Source organism: Rattus norvegicus, chromosome X (assembly GCF_036323735.1).
Source record: "Rattus norvegicus strain BN/NHsdMcwi chromosome X, GRCr8, whole genome shotgun sequence".
Classification (NCBI taxonomy): domain Eukaryota; kingdom Metazoa; phylum Chordata; class Mammalia; order Rodentia; family Muridae; genus Rattus; species Rattus norvegicus.
The window spans coordinates 16,519,846-16,526,897 of NC_086039.1; the positions used below are offsets into that span (position 1 = coordinate 16,519,846).

At 43.1% G+C, this 7,052-nt stretch overlaps 1 pseudogene; it reads right to left on the reverse strand.

Moving 5' to 3' along the window:
• Positions 1-3,948: 3,948 nt before the first annotated feature.
• Ube2n-ps6 (ubiquitin-conjugating enzyme E2N, pseudogene 6) lies at positions 3,949-4,509 on the reverse strand (annotated as a pseudogene).
• Positions 4,510-7,052: the final 2,543 nt, after the last annotated feature.

A 7,052-nucleotide genomic window follows, 5' to 3' on the forward strand; every position in this document is an offset into this window, starting at 1 on the left:
CAACCCTGTGTCCCCATGGCTGCTTGCTAAGGGCTCACACTGCTCTGCCCTTCCGGCTTGGCTGCCTATAGCATAGTTTCTGCCTCTGGGGCTGGTTTCATCCACCGTATTCAGCAGGACTGAATAGATAGTAACTGTACTGGCACCTCCAACTTCTTGGGGTCTCCGTGTCTACTTTATACGTAGTTCTGTGTAGAGGGCCACAATAATATTCGCCACCACAAGATGGCGCTGCCTTCCACTGCGCCCCACGTGGAAGGCCAGGATAGCTTTCACCATTATAAGATGGTGCTGGCCTCTGCCATGCCAGCCAACAACCTTTCAGGAAGTTAACTGTGTGCGCATGTGCAAGAGTGCCTTCGTGCCAGGTCTTTGCCCACTCCGGGGCGTGCCTAATGAGATCATGGGTAAGCAACCAATCAGGTGTGGATGTGCCACGCTAGGGTGTATATAAGCCGCAGGGCCTCTCCGTAAGATTCAATAAACGTTTTAGCTACAGCAAGGATTCGTATGTCCCTGCGTGTTTTCTTGCTGGCGAGGCCGCGCGGGACAGTTCTGCCCTTTTTTCTAGTTTTAATTGAAAACCTGCATAAGAATGATTATTAATATTTGCGTGGCAGACTCAATATTAGCCTATCGTGAAATGACTTTCACAGTCCATTCCTTTTAAATTTAGCCCCAGGTAAGTTCTTAGGACATTGGCAGGAAGCAGCTGCATTTGTGCAAAGCTTCCACAGTAGCCACGACTCTCAGAAGTACTGAGTTCCAAGGTCCTACTTGAACTCTGCTCACAGAGTTCAACTGCTTTTACAGTCCAAAGTGTTTCACTGTCTTAAAAAAAGACAACAAAACACCAAACCATCCAAAACAAAAATTCTAGCTATTTTTCAGTATTCAAATTAATTGTTCAATGAAGCAAAACTATCCGTATAAGATGCTCCTGTCTTTGCCTCAACACGGGAGTCTTACGTAGGGCTTTATTGCTCTGAAAAGACATCATGACCAAGGCATGTTTTAGAAAGGACATTTGGTTGGGTCTGGTGTATAGTTTCAGAGGATCAGTCCGTTATCATTATGGTGAACAACATGGCAGCCTGCTGGCAGCTGTGGCTGGAGGAGCTGAGAGTTTTGCATCTTGATCAGAAGACAGGCTGGAGGAGACTCTCATCTGCAGGCATCCAGGAGGAGGGTCTGGGTCCACACTGGGCAGAATCTGACACTAGGAAACCTTAAAGCTCACCCCAACTGTAACTCATTTTTTATCTAACAAAGCCACACCCACTCCAAAGAGAACACAGCTCCTAATAGTGCCTCTTCCCATGGACCAACCATTCAAATAGATGGGTGCATGGGGGCCGTACCTGTTCAACTACCACAACTGAGTACGCAGTTTACAAAACACACAAGAACTCAAGAAGTGCTGGTGGTACTCTAACCAGTAAGCGAGGCTTGCCTTTGTGGACAACCTCATGTCACAGACACAGCTTGTCTACATTGCTCTCTGGATTGAATGAACTCTGTCTTGTTATCTTACATCTTCAACCCTCCATTTCTGGATATTTTTATGGGTCCAGAGCTGTCTCCTCTGGAAGCTGAGTAGGATAGAAATAAAGTAAGGGGAGTCAGAGCAGAGTTCCAAATTAGGAAACAGGCCACCCCCACATTCTTTGTAATTCTAACGTGCCCTAAGTCCACTCAGGATGATGCAGGTATAGAGGCAATGTTCCCCTCCTCACCAATTTCCTCCTCACTGATGAAACTTAGTGGTTATAGTGAGGCATATTTCCTAAATGGGTAGACTTGAACCCTGAAGCGAGGACCCAAGTTTTCCCAATTGGTAGACCATGTTGGCAGGTCTGATTCTTCTTCAGACCTGGTTATGGGATCAGAGGTCGCTCAGAGATTCAGCATGACTATGAATAGATTTTATTAAGAATAGGTTTTATTAAATGCTGATACCAGATACTCATGGCACTGGGACTGCAGTGGAGAGCATTCCCAAGATGCAGCCCCTAGCCACAGCAGCCCAAGGCTTTTACAGTGAAAAACTACAATATGATTGAGTTTTGTGTATGGGTAGGCAGATTCTCATTTCAGCATATATGTCTTGAGGTTATCCTAGTCATTCAGCTGAGTAAGCAAGTTTGGTTACAAAGGCAGAAATAGCAGTTAGTCTCATGAACTATTATCTTTCAAGAACAGCAAATTTACAAGATCAATTTTAGGAATAGTCAACAATGTCTGGGTGAAAAGGAGCTGGGTTACGAGAATACAACCTGTACGCCCAATGGGACTTAAACCTTACCCTGTACAACACATCGGGCTTACAGCTTTGAGGCTTGTTTTGCTTTTTGGTCTCTCAAACACAGTAAATGTAAACTTTAATGCAATGTCAACCATCACAAGCTGAAAGCTCATGCATGTGACAGTAGCGAGTGAAATTTCAGTTAAAGTTTGTAGGGTCTTGAGGTGAGGAAAATGCTGTATTTTAGCTGCTAATGTTAGAATATATGTGGAACTAAAGAGGAATATACAGGGGAGTATGTGACATCAGAGCCCCTGTATGAAATCCTGGCTCCTCCTCCATCTTGCTCGGTGAACATTACTAATTTTAAATATAATTGTAGGGCCTGTGGCACAGTTTACTCTGGGAAGGAGGGGCTTAGTGAGTCCTGTCAGTTTCAGGGACTTCCTAAAGCTATTTTGAGTTGTTTACCTCTTGTCATAAGGAGTTTCTTTGGGAGATAGAATGTCCCAATCTCAGAAGAAACTGCTACAAGACAACTGGCAGCAGATAAATGGGACATATTCATAAATGACACTGCGGTTTCTGCATCTTTAAGTTCTACTTCTCACCAGCTAAAATATGTGCTTCTTCCCGTTAGTTACTGCCAGTCTTGGTGTGTGGTGTCAGACAAGAGGAACTGGTGAGGAGGCCCAGGCAGCAGCTTCATGAGGATAGATACACACAGGACGGACGGGCAAGGAGTTGCACATATTCTAGTCCATAATCATTCTCTTCCTTGTACTGGTCAAGATGTCCCTGTGTACAGAAAAAAAACACTAGAGAAACCAGGAGATTCAAAATGCAGGCATCCTGTGGAGGACGTTTACCTGTCCTCCTGCTGGAATCCTGGGAGTGAATGTAGTTTAATATTTTATAGTCTCATTTATCAACTGAGTCAAGAGCAGGAGTAAAGCATAATTGGTAAGGGGAATAGGAGGTGAAGATCATCAAAATCACAGCATTATAAAGATGTTTCTTTTTTTTCAGAATAACAGAAATATTTTACTAAAGCACAAGTTTTACAGAAGTTTCCAAAGAAACCATGCAAAATGGTCACAATAATTTTTTTTACCTTTTGGGCATGGTGGGACGGAGACTCTCCACTTGACAGCAACGTCACAGTGTTATTAGTGAGGGCTGTGCTGTTTATCTAATGTTCCCATTTTGGTTCAGACAATGAAGCTTGTCCATCTACAGTGTCTAATGTTAGACTTTTCTAGAGAGCTTATTCTAAAACCTGGCTAGCTGCACTAAAGCACTGCCGTTAGATCCCTAAGAGAGGGGAGGGGGACGAGACTATAAAATTGAAATAAACCTACTTTCCCACTAAAAAATAAAATAAAAGCACCCGTGCCCCTCGCAGCCAACCCTGACAACTACCTTCATTCACAATGCCTCGTACTTAGACCGTGATGGGGAATGGAGTCGAAACAGAGAGTCCTGCTTCTCAGCATCTCTCGGCAACCCGGGTGATGCTTCCAGCTCTCGCTTTCCAACAGTGAATCAGGACAAGACAGATTTGCTGCTGTGCATGTGATCACCAAAGGTGAAGGTACCTCGGCTTTTATTCTGCAATATTTCGAAGACTGTGTCCATTGAAAGCAAAGAAAAAAGAAGTTTTGGCAGGACAGAAGTGATGCACACTTGACGATCTGATCGACTTAAACATTATCTGTGCCATGGAGCCTCCTAGTCCGTGCCCTCTCTTTTTCTACGGCTCCAGCTTCGTTGCTCTTCCACTGCTCGGCAACCTCATTTGCTAATGGATCATCTGGATTCCGAGCACTTAACCAAGCCTGGATTGATAGCAGAACTGTTCAGATCGGCGGTGCTGGGGACCACGTACGTTTCAAAATATGGAAACATATGCTTCCCGACTTGTCTAAATCAAGATAATAAATTTGAGTCATCAAACATACTTTATGTTCTGCCATTGGGTATTTTTCTGGAAGGAATAAAAGTCCTGGATGGGGAGGGGAACACCCATAAAGAAGGGGAGGGGGAGGGATTAGGGGGATGTTTGCCCGGAAACCGGGAAAGGGAATAACACTCGAAATGTATATAAGAAATACTCAAGTTAATTAAAAAAAAAAGTCCCTCCCTCAAAGGGGAAATCCTGGGGGCCAGCAACGACCACATGAAAAAACGGGCATTGCTCTCAGAACAGGTTCTGCCAGCAAATGCTGGATTTCCTTGATGATCCTTCGAGGCAGGCCGGCCATCTTGTCAGATCCTGAGTTCGGACTCTGCTCATATAAAGATGTTTCCATGGAGCACATTACTCGGTGTGTCAATTAAAATAAAACCAAGAAAGGGATGGAAGGAACGCGTTGTTCAATTTAAAGCCATGATGTTGAAATTTTTGCTTTGCTGTGAGAAAGAACAATTACTTAGCTTCCCAGGGCTCGATCTTCATCCACAAAAATGTATCCCTTCAAGGTTGTGTTCCCCTCACTTCTGAGGCTGTGGGTCACTCCTTCAACCTGGCATGCATGAGACAGGCCAGTGTGTGAGAGAAGACTGAGCGAGTTCAAGGCGGTTGGAGAATATGAAGAAACACACTTTGAAAGGACCTCTGGTCACAGTGTCAGGAAGGTCTTTTTTGCATGACCTTTGGACAGGTTTATCTGCTGGAGGGATCACTCCTTATAAAACATAAGCACATGCTTGGAAGGCCTTGTGCAAAGTTCCGTGCTCACACTCCACTATCAGGGACACTAGATGACTTGGTCGTAGATGTTGTCACCAACAACACTTTTTAAATTTCAAATTCTCTCTCAGGTAAGGTTCATGGGATATAGAGTCTGTGAACCACTGTGCAAAACCACAGCTTTCCCAGGTCTCAGATGGCTTTTGGAAATGCGAGTGACAAGGGAAGGGGTTGCTGCTTTAGGAAAAGATTTTTCCTGACTGAAGAGAAGCAAAATGCCATCCCAAAGGGACATCTCGGCTGAGCTAATATTTCTGGATTCATGTACTTCGCAGGAAAATAGGTAGTGCGGATGCCACCAGGAGAATTATTTAGAGCAGCCCTGGCCGCTTGGACAGAGATTATAAGTGAAAGCTACCGTGGGCTTCTCTAAATGCCCTAATGCTACAAAGAATAAATAAAAAGAGAAAAATATATTTTAATACATTTCATTTAATTCAAAATATCCCAAGTACCATCATTTCAATGTGCCGTCAGTGTGAAAAAATAGACTCATTTGTATTCACTTGTGTGACATATGTTCATAATCTGGTGTGAACCTTTTGCTTAGAAGCGTTTTAATTCCATGTGTATTTTAATTCCGTGTGTTTCATGATAACACCACTCCTGGCTGTTACACTGGGGGCAGACATCATGATTTTACTTACTAGCATTAAATGCTGAGGTATTTTAATATGCAGTGAACTTCTTCTTCTTGGAAACATGTTTATGTTATTAAGACCAGAGAAAATGCTGTTTCTCAGGTAACAAAGATTCTGCCTTAGAGAATCAGAACAGTAATTCCCACTTTGTGTTGCCTGCTAGCCTTTGTTCAAGCAGTTTCTTGTTGCTGTTGGTGAGGGGTTTTATTTACAGTCCTTGGCCTCGGGATAACGAACAGGTCCTGGAAATGCTCCCCGACTCCCAATTGGAAATAAATATTCAATGTTGAACCCATTCAAAGGGTTAATTTCGGGGCTGGAGCAGAGGCTCAGCAGTTAAGAGCAACCATTGCATCTGCAAAGACCCCATTTCAACTCTCAGCAGCCACACAGTGGCTCAAACACATCTACAACTGCAGTCCCATGGGATGCAAGTCCCTTTTCTGAACAAGGTAGACATCAGGCATTCGTGTGGCATACACATATGCATGCAGGGAAACATGTATACACCTGAAATAAGCAATTCTTTACGTCTTTTAAAAGGAGACCCTCAGTTTGTTTATGGTGGATTATGTGGATGGATTCCTGTATATTGAACCATCCCTGCATCCCTGGGATGAAGCCTACTTCCTCAGCTGGATGGTGTTTTTTATGTGGTCTTGAATTCAGTTTGCAAGTGTTTTATTGAGTAATATTGCATCAACGTGTATAAGAGAAATTGGCCCGCGGTCCTCTTTCTTCGTTGCGGCTTCATGTTTTGTAGGTGTCAGGGTGACTGTGGCCTCCTTGAATCTGTTTGGCAGTGTTCCTTCTGTTTCTCTTTTCTGGAATAGTTTGAGGAGTCTGTCATTACCTCTTCTTCGAAAGTCTGTTAGAAACCTGTGCTAAAACCATCTGACCCAGGGCTCTTTTTTTGGGGGGTGGGAGTTGGGAGACTTTTAATGACTGCTTTATTTCCTTAGGGGTCCTTATACAACTATTCAGATAGCTTACCTGATCTTGATTTACCTTTGGTAAGTGGTTTCTTTCTAGAAAAATGATCCATTTTGTTTAGATTTTCCAATTTTGTGGAGTACAGGCTTTTGAAGTTAGACCTAATGATTATTTGAATTTCCTCAGAGTCTCCTTTTTCATTTGTGATTTTGTTTATTTGACTGCCTCTTGGCTAGTTTGGCTAAGGTTTTGTCTATCTTGTTGAGTTTCTCAAATTAGCAGCTCTTAGTTTTGCTGATTCTTTGTATTATTCTCTTTGTTTCCAATTGATTGATTTCAGTTGTGAGTTTGATTATTTGATATTCATGTGGAGGGATATTAATGACCAATGATTGTTAGTTTCTGTTGTTTTGATGTTTTTAGTGTGTGTGTGTGTGTGTGTGTGTGTGTGTGTGTGTTTCTCTTCTTTTGGTGTTTCTGT